Here is a 14493-nt window from a genome sequence, read left to right on the forward strand (position 1 = left end):
TTGAGGCATTATAATTGTCACACGGCAGACGGCATGCGCCTTCTTCTAGCGATGGTGCAGGATTTCACAGGGCTCCAGGCTGCGACCAAAATTGACATTTTTTCGAGTGTGCGAGTTAACATTTCAAGCGGATGGATTGGTGCGAGTGCACAGTGATCATTAAGCTGTATTAGTGTCGCTGTAACCAGCACAGGAAGCTGCTGCGTGGACCACAGTAGTGGAAAGCAGTTCTTTGATAGCTTCGGTGTACCACTGTGTTTACTCTTTAAATTAGGTCTTCTTGTGAAAAACGGAGCGCACGTGCATACGCTGTTTTTCCCGCTCATAGAAAAGAGCGCATGTAAACAAAATCACTCGGTTTCACCTCCGACAAATCTGACATTAGAACGGCCTAGTTTACTCTTTTTAAAGGCATTTTTGGTGGCACACCTGTCTGAGCGCACTGCAGACTAGAATGGGGGGCGTTTAGGGAACAAAATTGGTAAATTCTAGTGTCTATCAATAAGAAGATGTTCAGCGAATCATATTTTTTGCCTGTGACAAGGTGGCAGGTGCAACCAAGTGAGAAAGTTGGTCGAACCAGTGCTACCAGTAAAAACGTTAGTCTGGAGCCCTGCTTTATACCTCAGTGAAAAATGAGCTCAAACTTGGTAAAAAGTGGAGCAAATAAACACCCAGAAGCTGCTTGGGGTTTAGTGGGTTAACGGGTATGGGTAGGTCTGATGGAGGAAGAAACACAATCAGACTTGTTTTAAATGAACCCACCCAATAAAACTACACCAATAAGTTATAGTATTTCTCTGAAGCTGCTTTAATGTGTTCGTATTTCCACGCATCACGCTGTCGTCTGTAGTGAGTAGCCGCTGCTTTCCAATGCTATTAAAGCTAAATCTGTCACTAGTGAACCAGAATGGTGCTTCTGAAGGCAATGAAAGCAAGAAAAATCAACAAATAATGGCCATTTGTTAAAATCCTCCCAACTGTTGCTTGTCGATGCTGTTCAGCATTGATTCCTCATTCTGATCTTCTCGTCTTTTGAATTCAGTGGCTGTCTGGTTTGATTGTGTTTCGAAGAAGGTGGTAGAGGAAGTGTCTGGCTTGGTGCACCACAAACAAACAAAGCCAGACATTGATCGCAGGCGACTGGCTCGCATCGAAAATCCACAAGACCTCCCGGTTGGGTAAGTGTAGAGGTTTGCTCAGTATAGTTTTAAAAAAAATAAATAAATAAAAATTGAAATGAAAGTGAAGATGAAGTTTTCACCACCAAACTGCCTGTTTCAATATTCGTCACAGTTTACAGACCGTGTAAGTGGCCCCGCCAAGTTTATCGTAAACATGCAACTGTCGATTATTACGATCATTACATCTGCTCTCACTTTCGGTTTCAACCTTTAAATAAGTGTATCCATCATAATGTGTTGGCGGTCTGTCTGACTGCTGCTGCTTCTTGCTGCGTGTTTAGTTATTTTATTGATGATGCCAGATTTTAGACTACAATGTAATAATAGACAGAAATGAGCTAAAGAGAACTTATCTGAGATCAGTGATGCACTAAAGCAGATCAGCCCCGACTCTGTACACCTGAAAGTCAAGTCAGGTTTTGTGTTTACAGCTCAGAATCAGAAAATTATCGCACAAGGTGTCAAAATCTGAATCATATACGTCACCCTGTCATTAGATCTAGGTTTGGATGATAAAAAGAAACAACTCTGCAACAGGTACAAAGATGTGAACCAAGCTGAATAAAGTGTCATTTACACACTTTAAGAAATACGCATTTTAGCAACTATGCCACTGATTAGCTTAGCTTAGCATAAAAAAAATAGAACTTTATTAATCCAGAAGAACATTCTTGTCCCAGATATTGCTGAGAAAAATTAGAACAACATAAGAATAAACCAAGAGCAGCATAGGAAGTACAAGCTAACACCATATCTAAGTTGTTTCATCAAAAAACAAAGACTGAAACCTTCAATTAGCTGTTTCCTTTCCCCTCATTATGCTAAGCTAGGCTAACTGTCGCCTATCTATAGCTTCATATTTACTGTACAGACACTAGAGTTGATCTTCTCATGCGACGCTCAGAAAGACTCGACATGAGCGTGTTTCCTGTAAAGGCTGCAGCTTTTCTTTAACAGTTGTCCAGGTTTGACTACAGAGCAGGTGTTGGCTCGTGTCATTAACTTCACAAAACACCCCTTTTTTCTTTCGCATCAGCCCGGCGGAGACCTTTGGATGTGGTCAGCTGAGCGGTTAGTCATGCTCACTCGACTGGATATCCTTCTGCCACCGTCACTTTTTTTTTTTTTTTAGAACTTCTCTCGCAACTGGAACCCGCTTTCACATTTCCCGACTCAGCTTTCACTTGAAACACTCATCCTGCGCAGTTTAAGTCGACTGCGGCCGCAAAACCGAGCCAGGTCGAGCTGTCTGAAAGTGTCTTTTAATGCGAAGCCGTGGTTGGATCTGGGAAGAACAGAGAGGAGGTTAAACAAACACAAAGCTCATTAAAATAAACCTCTGTCAACTCCCACTCCCTTTTTTTTTCTCTTCGCGAGGTACAGGAATGCGCTGTCGTGCTTCACATCCCACGTAGAATTGCTGCAGGACTTCAGGTAATGAATGAACAGGGGATGCCCACCCAGCAACCAGAAAACAAAAGACAACTGGGCAGAGTCGCTCCCAGACTGGTGAAGGATGACTGAGTTTCCCACCATTGTGCCACCTCATCAACACACACAAACACACACACTGGGCTGCATGTTAACACACATCCACTGCAGGAGCCTTTAATGAGTGTAGATGTCTGGGTTTTTACGTAACATCTAACATGTATCCTTCCAAAAGCTAAGTGGACAATAAACCTGTTTCATTGCCCAGAGCCAGAGTTTGTGAGTTTTACCATCATGAATTCACAAAAAAGCTCCTTATGATCTGACACCAAGAATTCAGCCTCTTTAATAGAAATGTAATCTCTTCGTTGTGCAACACGGTGACGAGTATGATGAGTAGCTGTGTAGGCATTTCATGTGCTCACAAAGTGCTGCGATGCTTTACGGCCCAGTAAACGTGTTCAAATGTTAGAATAAAGCAGCTTCACATGTCAGCCCTTCTTCTGCTGGGTCACAAACAGGAGCAAGGTGAGGTGAAAGACACAGACAGGTAAACAAACAGGAGGAAATATGTAGGTTCAAAGGCACTCTCCGCTACAGTAGGTGTGGAACACAAAGGTCATACGTTCATCTTTTAAAGGAATAGTTGGGTATTTTGGGGAATACAGTGAATATGAAGCTGCAGCCAGCAGTCGGCGTAGCTTAGCTTAGCATAATGACTGGAAACAGTAGGAAACTGCTAGCGTGGTTATGCAAAAGCAACAAAACCCACATAGCAGCATCTTTAAAATGCATTATTTAATGTGCATCATGGTGTCTGTTTATTTTTTCTCCTTTACGGAGGTTCTTTTTTTACTTTAGACATTGCTTTCATGTGTTTTTAGCTTTTTGTGTGTGTATATTTATTTTAGAGCTGGTTAGTACAAAATTCTGTTGTTTAGTTATATAGAATGTATTTGACCTATATGTTCATAGATGGATAGATGCTCAGGAAATGAGTGCACATTTAGCTGCTAAATTAATACAACAACAACAGAATACATAACACAAGATGGAACAAAATAAATAAAGACAATAACTATATGTATGAAGAGTTCATTTTCAAAAACAGATAACTCCATTTTTATAGATTTTCAGAAAATGTATTTATTTTTTATTGTTTGCTTGGGATAATATCAATCAAACTGAAGTTCAGTGGAGTTGACTGAGTAGAAATGACATGACAAAAACAGAGATAACTTAACTTTGATTGATATTGTCTCAAGTAGACGATGGAGAAGTGGGTTTTCTGAAGGTTTGTGAAGATGGTGTTGTCTGTTTTTGCAAATGAACTCTTCATATGCTACTAAAAAGATTAGGTTTGACTTGTTTTGTTTGTGATTCCTTGAAATAAAGTAATAATATTTCATTAAAATAACCCACGTAAGCACATATAGTTGTAAACTTAGTAATGACTCATAGATATATTGGTACTAATGCATCATGAGAAGATTTCTATATTCGACTACGGTTGTGATGGCTTGTGTCACCACATAAATGTCTACAGAACTATCTTCCTGTTTTGATCAAACATTTTACAGCCCTTCATTTATTAGGAATTCATAATATAATAATTTAAATTACAGAAAGCTCCTAACCCTGTTTCGCAACCATTCACCACAGCCCATTGCCACTGTAGTAGATCCAGCACAAAGAAATCTAGGATTAGCCGTTATTTATCTGTTTAAATCAGTGCGAATGAATTCATCTGCATCCTAATAAGCTTCTTTGTCGTCGTCATCCCGAGTGTTTCAGGTTGGGAAAATGTCTGACCTTGTCGTCGCCTCTGTCTTTTGATGTGGCTGCTCTGTTTGTTCACCAGCGCCGGCGGTCTGCTCGCTCCCATTCAACGCTCCGCCACTTGCTAAATCCCCCACTCCGGGCCGGCCAGCAGCGACGGCATTGTTTGCGTTTTGCACCAGGAGGTGAGAAACATGCGTTCTCGCTCACACCTCGCTAGCCGGCTGCAGAGCGAGTTCGACGCAGGTCAGGTGCGACTTTTCACCTGCGTTCTAACTCGACGGGTCACGAATGAGGCTACCAGGAGATGAAACCTTTAATTTAAGCCTCCCGTGCTTTTATTTGACAATTTCACGTGACTGATTGTGTTTGAGTCAAGTGGAATAAAACTTTTTGCATGCTGGACGATAAACATTACTTCCGCTCGTCTCTCCGATAGCAGATGTGCAAACACTAGGGGGTGTTTTTTGCGTTTGTCTGTTTAAGGTTGCTGCGTTTAATAGGAGGGTTTAGAAGCCAATCGCGGTCCAGGATGCTTTACACAAGCACCATGGAAAAATATTACTTCATTAGAAGTTGTCTAAACCTAAAGAAGATTGATGCAGAATGTGGCGCGTTCAAATAGTTTGTCGAGCCCCAACATTACTTTTAAAGGTACATTCCTGGAGGGGATCATTCTTGCTCTGTTTGTACAACGCTAAAACAGCAGGATGTTTGATTTTTTTTTAAATATAAAGTTTACTAAAATAGAAACTTAAAACTTGTAATCATACTGGAATCTTAAAATGGGTCGAATCATAAGGCTTTGAAATTTCAGATAATTTATCAAATTTGCTCGTCGGTGCAGTTCAAAACACAGCAGCAAGAATTTTCACTTTCACTAAGTCTGACTACAAAGCGATAAGATTGCTCTATCTCCTCCATCTTTGCACCATTGTTCTTCGGAAACAAGCTGAGAAAATGTGCTAAAAATATCCTCCGCTGCAGAGCACTCAGACTGTTTCTGCTGCAGCTGGACAGAAGAGTTTTTGAAGAATCTGAAAGTGTGTTCACGTGTTGTCAAACACCCTGCAGGGTTTTCCACAGCTTGGTGTGAGTTTACTGTAGCTGCGAGAAGGAAGGTTGATGTCTGACTCAGAAGCGTAATGCAAAGCACTCAAATGTAAAACACGACAAGCACAAAGTACCTGAAACCGTGATTCACAGGCTGCTTTTAGAGTTACTCAGAAAACAGTGAACAACGGTCACGATCACAGCTCCGAGGGTGGCGCGGTTATAAAAGCATCCGTCTATCTACAAAGTGTAGAGTCTGAAAAGTAAAAGTATTTTTGTTAACAGTAAAGTTTCCAGAGACAAAAACATTATGACTCATCAGAAACAGGAACTATTAAAGATACTGCCAGTTTACATGAAGTTACTCATTGATATGTATTCCAGACTGCAAGGCATCAACTTAATTCAAGTACAAATAATTCAGTATTTGCTCTCATCTGAAGAACAAATATTAATGTATTTACACATTTTAGCACTTGTTTGCTTTATCACAATGAGCCGCTGAGTCACGAGTGCAACAAATGGGAGTACGGTGTTGCTTTAAGTGAACTGAAGACTTCCAATTCATTGACGAGGGGGAGCAAGCAGCTGAAACTAAAGAGAGGAAACCATCGTATCATGTTAAGTTCCTCTTGTCTTAACAACTCTAGCAGCACCATAAATGGAAGGAGCCTCATTCACAAATTTGCACTCTGTGAACCCACGACCAGCAACCCGGTGCAACCTCTGATACTGAGACCGCAAAATGCACAGCCTGAGCCAAACAGAGCATGAGTGTTACCTTTCCCTTTTGCAGGATGGCAGTAAAAATGCAAATATAGCTTGTGCATGCGCCAAAAATACTACCTTGGAGCATTGATTTTTTATTTTTTTGGGGGGATAAACGACATGCAACAATGCTACTAAGCTGCAATCTCTTGGCTTTTGATCTAGTACACCCCATAAATCCCAGAATGCAGCGATGTTTTCCATTACATCAGATCAGATTTCAGAGGATAAAAATGACTTATTTAATGGTATTAATGTCTGTAATATCACTTGCTGTGACTTTACAGCCCAGTATTTTTACTACTAAAGGTCAGCGAGTGTGTAGTGAGATAAAAATAGAAAAGGCCCATTAAGCATTAGTATGTCTTCATCAGCAAATCTTCAATTAAAATAACTGCTCAGACCACCAGTCATTTAATCCCTTTATCTACAGGATCTGGTCTACTGTATATGCACATGTATGTGTACATGTACACGTGTGCCTTTGTGTTTCTATGTGACTGCATGTTGTTATCTCCCCCATCAAGTAATATTATACAGCCGCCCTCACGGCAGATTATCTCATCTATCTTTTTTTTCCACTTTGCACAGATCTTAGAGGTGCAATACTTCCCATAACTCCCCGAAGCGGAGAATCTGTAGATTAAAAAGTGTCCAGACTTGCTGCAGGTGAGCGCTTCACGGTGCGTTCCCAGGCTCGCTGTAAAAAATAGTCAGACAGCTGTGGGAGGTCTGCAACTTGGCAGGAGTGTCTTCAAAAGTATGCCCTCTCCGGAGTCAAACACCAGCACAGGCTGCTACTTGCTCCTTTCCAACTGATCCGCCCGCCCACACATGGGAAAGCACTTTCCAGGAATCATGCTTCGTCGGCCTCCGTGCCCAGTCAGGCACTTTTATTTCATTTAAACCCATCGCTCTGTTTGGGTTAAAACGATTTCTTAAAATAACACTGCGTCCCTGTAACGCACAGTAAAAGGCTATAAAGTTCCAACTTAAATTCAAACAGCGGCCTTTAATCAAAGCCTTGGCTCAGAGTCACAAATAATGATGATACGACCGAAAGTGATCTTAATGCCTCCAGCGCGCACCGTACCGCCGAACAAGCCGCAGTATACAAAGCTGTCATTTTGTATAGACTTAAACAGCGCTGCATCAAAAGGCTCAGTCAGGCAGCGCTGCTCGGTCCTGGGAATTGAAATATAGGTTGTGTCACGAGCACGGCTGCTGAGCTTTCCACTAAGGTTGGATTTCACTGTGGAGTGGTGATTGGAATTTATCTCCAAACGCTATCAGTCAGACCTACATGCTGCTGTTCGAGAGGACGCCTGACATTTATACGACATCGCGTTAATATTAGAAAAACTTTTGGTCCAGAATCTGATCTTGATCTGACCATAACTAAAAAGGATAAACTATAATCCGAAACTATCCCACATTTAACTGACATGTAATTTTATGTTCTCCAACTTGCAAGATTTGTGTAGAAGTTCTTCTCTACTCTTTGAATCTAGTATCTTTACAGGCGCAGACGAGAATGAAGTTCTAGGAAATCAGTTTGACTTGTCAGAGTTTCTATCATTGGGTAGTTTTCTTGCGGTGCAGCTTCTTTACTGGGGATTCTGTCTGCTTTAATCAATAAGTACTGAGAAAATACAACAGACAGACGCAAACGGTTGCTGCGTCACAACTACTCAAGACTTTGTTTTGGCTTAAAACATTAATAGTTGTGTATTCAAACCTAAAATAACGACTAGATGGATGTGTGAGGGTTAAATATAAAGTAATTCTTCTACACGATTCTATATCAGACTTATGGTTGACGTCCTTGTTTGTTTGATTTTGGTGACATCTCTTTACTGTTTAGCACTTAGCACAGTATTTTTGAAAAAATCTTCTTACTTACAACTTAAATTTAAATGTCAGCCCTTATGCCAGGACTGTTTCCAAGCGCTTGCTCAAAGGGAACATCTGTATAACCTTATAAGTTTATGTAAAGCACCTCTAATTGACATATGTTGTGAATTAGCACAATATAAATAAAACCTAACCGAACTGAATCAAAGGTTGAAAATCTGACATCTCAGTGATCTCAGGGCTTCTGTCTGACAACGTTTCATTGTTGTTTCGGTCTGATTTTGCTATCCGCGAATCTAATCGACTCCCGGCTAAACTTATTGCACAGACATGAAAGTGTTATTAATCTTTGTATCTGCTCGCTCGACAAGACAGTGAGAAAAAGTAATGGCAAACATGTCAACTATTACGTTAGGGTGTAAGTAAAGAAAAAAAAACACATGTATGTGTCTGCGGAGTCGGCCTCGGGCTGCAACGGATCTCAGAACTTTTTGTTCTTTTTATCTCGTGTCTACTCGTGAATTGGTGTCTTGTAGCTTTTAATACACACATTAGCACAACGATAGCATAGCAGTTTTTTTGTAATCAACATGAATCGCTGTTTCATACTCATCTATTGGTGCTAAAAGCAATTAGATTATATGCAACGCTCTTTTGGGCAGCAATATCTAAACCCTCACAGATAAATATTCTAGTTTTTTGTATATTTACTGTATATAAAAGTAAAGCAGCAGCTACTTTACACGCTGCAGCTGCACCGGCTTTATGATAAACGCCTTTCCTAGCGATGTATGTTTTTGTTTACAAGAATTCTGACCGCTGACTTCACGCCTCAACATAAAAAAGCCACCTCGCACTCTTCCACAACAGCTGACACATAAACCTCAACAAAGTGTTTTTTTTGATTCCAGGGAAAACACTGAGATGCCGTTGATGATTGTTGAGCCTGTACAGCCATATCGGTAATGAAAAATTCAGCAGTGTTTAATCTACTTTGTTCAGCATCTTCACTCTGAGTCATGGTTAGGGGAAGTTGCCGCTCTCTTTATGCATATGCGCTGGCTTTGAGAGCTGCTGTCGTTTAGTCTTCGTGCCGTATGAGCTGGGGCCTCCCCTGGTCACTGCCGCTCTCACTTCTGCTCATCCACCTCACTATATCGCACTATCAACCTCAATAAACTAGTGAGTTGTGCTTTAGGGGAAAAAAAGCATCACATCTGTCTACTCTTGAAATATGCCCCAGTATGCATACCAGAAATGTACATTCATACGTCGCCTCCTCGGAAACCGCAAATATTTAAATATGACAGGTGCTGGTATCCATGAAGAGTAATGAACATCGGGGCCAGGAGCGACGGATCCAGGAGGATGTGAGCACTGAAAGTGATTCACTGGTCCTCGGCTCTTGCCACGCTCACAGCAGGAAGCCGACGAGTGAATTACCTTAGCGTTTACACAGATGCTGACATTTAGACGGGGCCATGAGAACGGGGAAAGACAGAGCGATCAGATTGCAGACAGTGAATCATTTAGTTCTCCTGAAACTCTCTGTTTATAGCATAAAGAGCGTGTCATGAAGTCTGAGAGTCCAACAGAGGATCTTGCTTGTCTTGTTTACCTGCTGGGGGGGGGGGTTTGTGACGGTGGGTGTCACCGCTGCTCTTTGCCCCCCTCCTGGGTGGGAACAGGTCAGTCGGTAGGAGTGTGTGAAAGTTGGTTAAGCAAACTAACGTCAGTCAGAGCTGCTTTCTGACGCCAGTTTCACAGCTGATAGGACCCAGCGAAACAACAACCTCCCCCGGTTGCTTTTTTTATACTTAACGCACCTGATGGAGGCTTAAACTTTAGCGCCGAAAGTCACGCTAAAGACTCGAGCTTTAACATTTAAATTGCACAAGACTAGAGGAAATTGCATCACAGGATTTTAAGAAGGAAGTCACTGTGCATATTTTCGACTTAATGTGGTAAACCGCTTCACTGTCTAACTTTAAATATCATATCTTTAATGGAGGCCACGTGTTTTGACTTTGCCACGGTCATTGCATGTGTATCACCCGGCAGACACTTCCAGGAATGATGCTTGTCACTTCTTCACAGAATACAGAGCATGTTCTCTGCAGCGTGGACCTTAAAATAAAACAGCAGTTTCCTCTTTGTCTCGACGCACGTTTACATTTTCGCGGATTCGCTGCAGCCCTCTTGTTTTCTGCACACCGGCTAATTAACACACTGATATAACGAGCCAGAGGTTAATATACAGGAATAACCCCATTAAGGTCGGTGCATGAAATATGCATCAACAAAACACACAGGCTAATTTGCGTAAGAATAATTTAGGGGGTATTTGTCGGGATATTTGGGAAACTCCCTCGTGGCTGCGGCGCTCCTTCAGGTCGTCAGCATTTTGAGGTATAATTTAGGAAAAGTTGCAGCAGTCGACACCTCTCACCTCCCCAAATTGCATTCCCCAGCGCCGTCTTCCTGCCTCTACCTCCTGTCCTCGCTTGCAGTTCGAGCATCGGTTATCAGAATTGCAAATATCGAGCGGACTACCTCCTTAATCGGAATTATTAATGACCGAGCCTTTTGAAGTTCACTCGGGGAGGATTCACTTCACAGACGAGTGAAGTATTTTAGCTTCGTGGGCTTCGTCTGCACATTTGGGCCGTTGGGCAACGTATTTGTGACCTGGTAACAGTGAAACTTAAACCCAGGATTTAGAGTAAACAGCTTCAAAACTTGGATAACTGACAATAAAACCCAGCTGTAACATGATTTATTAAAAGTTGTACAAACTGAATATATTTCCATCCACTCACTTCCTCTCTGTGCAGCGGTTTTCATTATTAGCGCTGTGATCCGCCATTACTGGGCTGGATTCAATTAGTTTTACATTTTATCTCGCTGATATCCACCTGACTGTTCACCGTCCATTCAAGTTACTCCGAATGCAGACAGAACATTTTCTACTGGTGCTGAAAATTAGCATTGGAACATGAAAGAGCTCCACAGTGAGTCAGATGAAACGCTGAGGCCGAAAGGCTTCAACTCCATGAACTTCACTCTATTGTTGTGTGGAAAACTCTTTAATCAGATCTCCGTTGTAATGATTATTGACTGACGTCTTTACTGAAATGTCATGAGATTGTTTGGCTGCGCTGTAAACAGATTCACCACCATTTCCTCTGTTGCCTCTCTAAATTAGCCGCCCATTCAGCTTTTGCTGTTGTTTTGTTTTAACCCTCTGAAACCCAAGGATTTTATCTGTGTTACATGTTTACTTACTGTGGTATAATTGTTTTAACGCAATGTAAAGTCCTGCACCTCTACTGAAACAGCACAACCATGACTAGAATAAGACACAACTCAAAAATGTCTTCTGTGCTGTGTGACATGGTCGTAACGCCGTTAATTGGAATAACCATGCACAACGTTTAACTAAGAGTCCAGGAGAGGGGTTACCAGTATTGTAAAAAAAAAATATATTATATCTATTTAACTACTTACATTTGTAATCTGTCTACATACTTGTCTCCTCTCTGCTCTTTGTAGACACAGCCTGCAGTTCAACCAAGCAAAGAAAAATATTCACAGATTTTTTGTCTTGTGACTGTTGGTCACAGCTGGTTCACTGATGGCATAACAATTGTACCAAAGAGTGCAGAATTTTATGTTTTTTATCAAATCTGTTTATTACAAACTGAATATTTTTGGTGAATTTTTAAATGAGACACGTGGAAAAAGAGTGATTCTGATGACCACGATTTTAAGCTTAAATTTGATTATTTTTCTGACCAGAATGGAAAATGAGAGATTATTTGTCCAATAACCATCAGAGAGTTGACAACCCGGATATTCCTTTATTTATTTTTACAGTTTCTAGCTAAAATACGATGTCATTTTTGCATTTTTTAACAATATAACACGCCTTTCCCACTAATGAAAGAATAACTTTTTATATCCACCTCTTCCTCAAGAGGTGCTCACAAGTTTGTTTATGTATCAGCAACTCTTCTATTGAGCATTATTAAGCAGTCTGCAATGTTTAATTGAGGCTTTTAATGTTCTAATTACATGTGTAGTGATAAATAGGTTTTTCCAGTGTTTCAATATACAAACTATTCGTCAGTAATGACAAGATTTCAACTCAGCAGCTGTGTTTAAATGTAGTTGTCTGCATTAATTGTCTCTTCATTTACCAAAATCAACACATGAATGCTTATAGCAGCTGTTATAGTTGCTGACAGACATTAGTAAATGCTCATATCTGCCTACAGACACATATTACTGTGTAATAAAATGTTATAAATAAGTCAACCGTTTATGAATCACAAATTGGGGGCGTTACAGTCGAGATCATTCATAAACTCTTAACATAACAAATACAAATGACTCATTCATACATCCTGCTCAAACAGTCTAAATAAAGGTTTTGCTCTTAAAAAAATGTTATGTTTCTATTCGGAAGACCTTCAGTACAAAACCCTTTTCTGGGCCATGAGAGCACGCAGGGTTTTCAGGTCACACATGCAAATTAGTCTCCAGTAAGTCACCGGTAGCTCACTTCTTGTCTGAGTAGGCTGCTGTGATTCAGACAGAATGAAATCCACACACAGACGTAGCCGGTAACAAAAGGGAGATTTTAGAATACTCGAACATGACATCACAGGACTTCCTGATTCAATCATGTGTACGGCCGCATTAATCGATCAATTTTATCTAATAAGGAATGTCCTCTGCACTCGTGGAGCCTTTGTGGGGACAATGGGAGCACAGAAGAAGAAGCTGCTGTCTGGAAGCACAATGTTCTCCTAACGTGGAGCGACTTGTGACGCAAGGAAACAGCCCAAACTCCCTCCCTCACGCAGAAACCACAATTGGATCAAAGCTTGTAATTTTCAGCACAGTGGCGTTCGGGCAGCTCCCATCTAATGTAGCGCCTGTTGTTTGGGGTGAGTATAGTCCTGGAGAAGCAGCATAGAATCATGTGCATCCACAAATGACAGCTCAGGCTCAAAAAAGACAGAGTTCACTGGGTGCAGCTCCACGGCGCCTGAAATTAATTCAGCGTTTCTCTTTTTACTATCGAGTGATCAGATGCAGCGGCAGGAAAAGGTCAGAGAAGAGGGGATATTTGATGATTCAACACACAGTAAAAGAGTGCGTCCGCAGTGATGACTCTGGGGGAATAACGCCCTTGACCTCATGAAGAAGCTTTTATTATTTAAACTGAATAAATCAATTATTGCCTTTGTGCACAGTCACCACCGCGAGACGAAATGTCTTTTTTTTTTTTTTTATATGTCACCACGTTCATAAATGGGCTGATTAGGACGACTGCGGGTGTGAGGATCATGTGCTGCAGTGTGACGGACGCTGAATGGCCGGCTGTGTTAGCTCACAGAAGAGGAGACTCGGGGACGGCGCGTACATGAAGGGCCCTCTGTATCTCTGCCGTGCACACAAGTATGCATGTCATTACTAACTTTGGACTGAAATAACGCCTCGGGGTTCTGGGCTTGAGGCCACCTCAGCTGAGTCCTGACCTACACTGTCCACAAACTTGACCCTGCAACGTCATATGGGAAGCTCTTGTCTGTGAGCTCGAGCTTCTCCTGCAGAGCCTTTGTGTGAAGCGTTTGTTTGCTTTTAGTGTAATGTCAACAGATATATATATATATGTATCACACAACAAATGAGACATCCACAATGACAGAAAACTACTATAATAAGACACAAAATAACAATAATGGGAGGAAAAAGGACCAAAAAGAGACACAGGTCAACTACAAAGAGACTTAAAACAACTGCAGTCAGACACAAAATGACTGCAGTTAGAGGCAAAATGACAAAAAGAGACACAAAATGACTACGGCGAGATGCAAAACACTCAAAATGAGACATAAGATAATTAGAATAGGAAGCAAAATTACCAAAAACAGACACAAGCCAACTACAAACAGATGTAAAACAACTAAAATGAGACACAAAATGACAACAGTTGGTGACAAAAATAGCAAAAAAAAAAAGGGGCACAAAACAATTGAACACAAAAAACTGTGAAGAGAGAAAAAAATAGACACAAACCAACTACAAAGAGACATAAAACAACTGCAATCACAAACAAAGTGACTATAATGAGAGGCAAAATGACAACAAGAGCCACAAAACAAGCACAATGAAACACAAAGCAACTAAAATAAAACACAAAACAATTACAATAGGAAGCAAATTACTAAAAACAGATGCAAGTCAACTACGGAGACACAAAACGACTACAGTTAAACACAAACGAACTACAAAGCGATACAACACCTACAGACAGAAAGACAAAAACAGACACAAACAAACTACAAAGCGACATAAAACAACACAGAAGACACAAAATGACTGAAAGAAACACAAAACAACTACAAAGAGGAGA

The 14493-nt window shown here is 41.0% G+C and overlaps 1 long non-coding RNA gene across 1 annotated transcript in view; it reads right to left on the reverse strand.

Moving 5' to 3' along the window:
• Positions 1-357: 357 nt before the first annotated feature.
• The window catches only part of LOC103374792 (uncharacterized), a 16755-nt gene continuing 2619 nt past the window's right edge, over positions 358-14493 (reverse strand). Inside the window, exons 2-3 of the long non-coding RNA XR_521151.1 lie at positions 1265-1275; positions 358-449 (exon numbers count right to left, since the gene is read on the reverse strand). This is a non-coding gene — a long non-coding RNA (uncharacterized LOC103374792). The remainder of the gene's footprint in view (positions 450-1264; positions 1276-14493) is intronic.

The sequence above is a fragment of the Stegastes partitus genome, unplaced genomic scaffold (assembly GCF_000690725.1).
Source record: "Stegastes partitus isolate 25-593 unplaced genomic scaffold, Stegastes_partitus-1.0.2 Scaffold2359, whole genome shotgun sequence".
Classification (NCBI taxonomy): Eukaryota; Metazoa; Chordata; class Actinopteri; family Pomacentridae; genus Stegastes; species Stegastes partitus.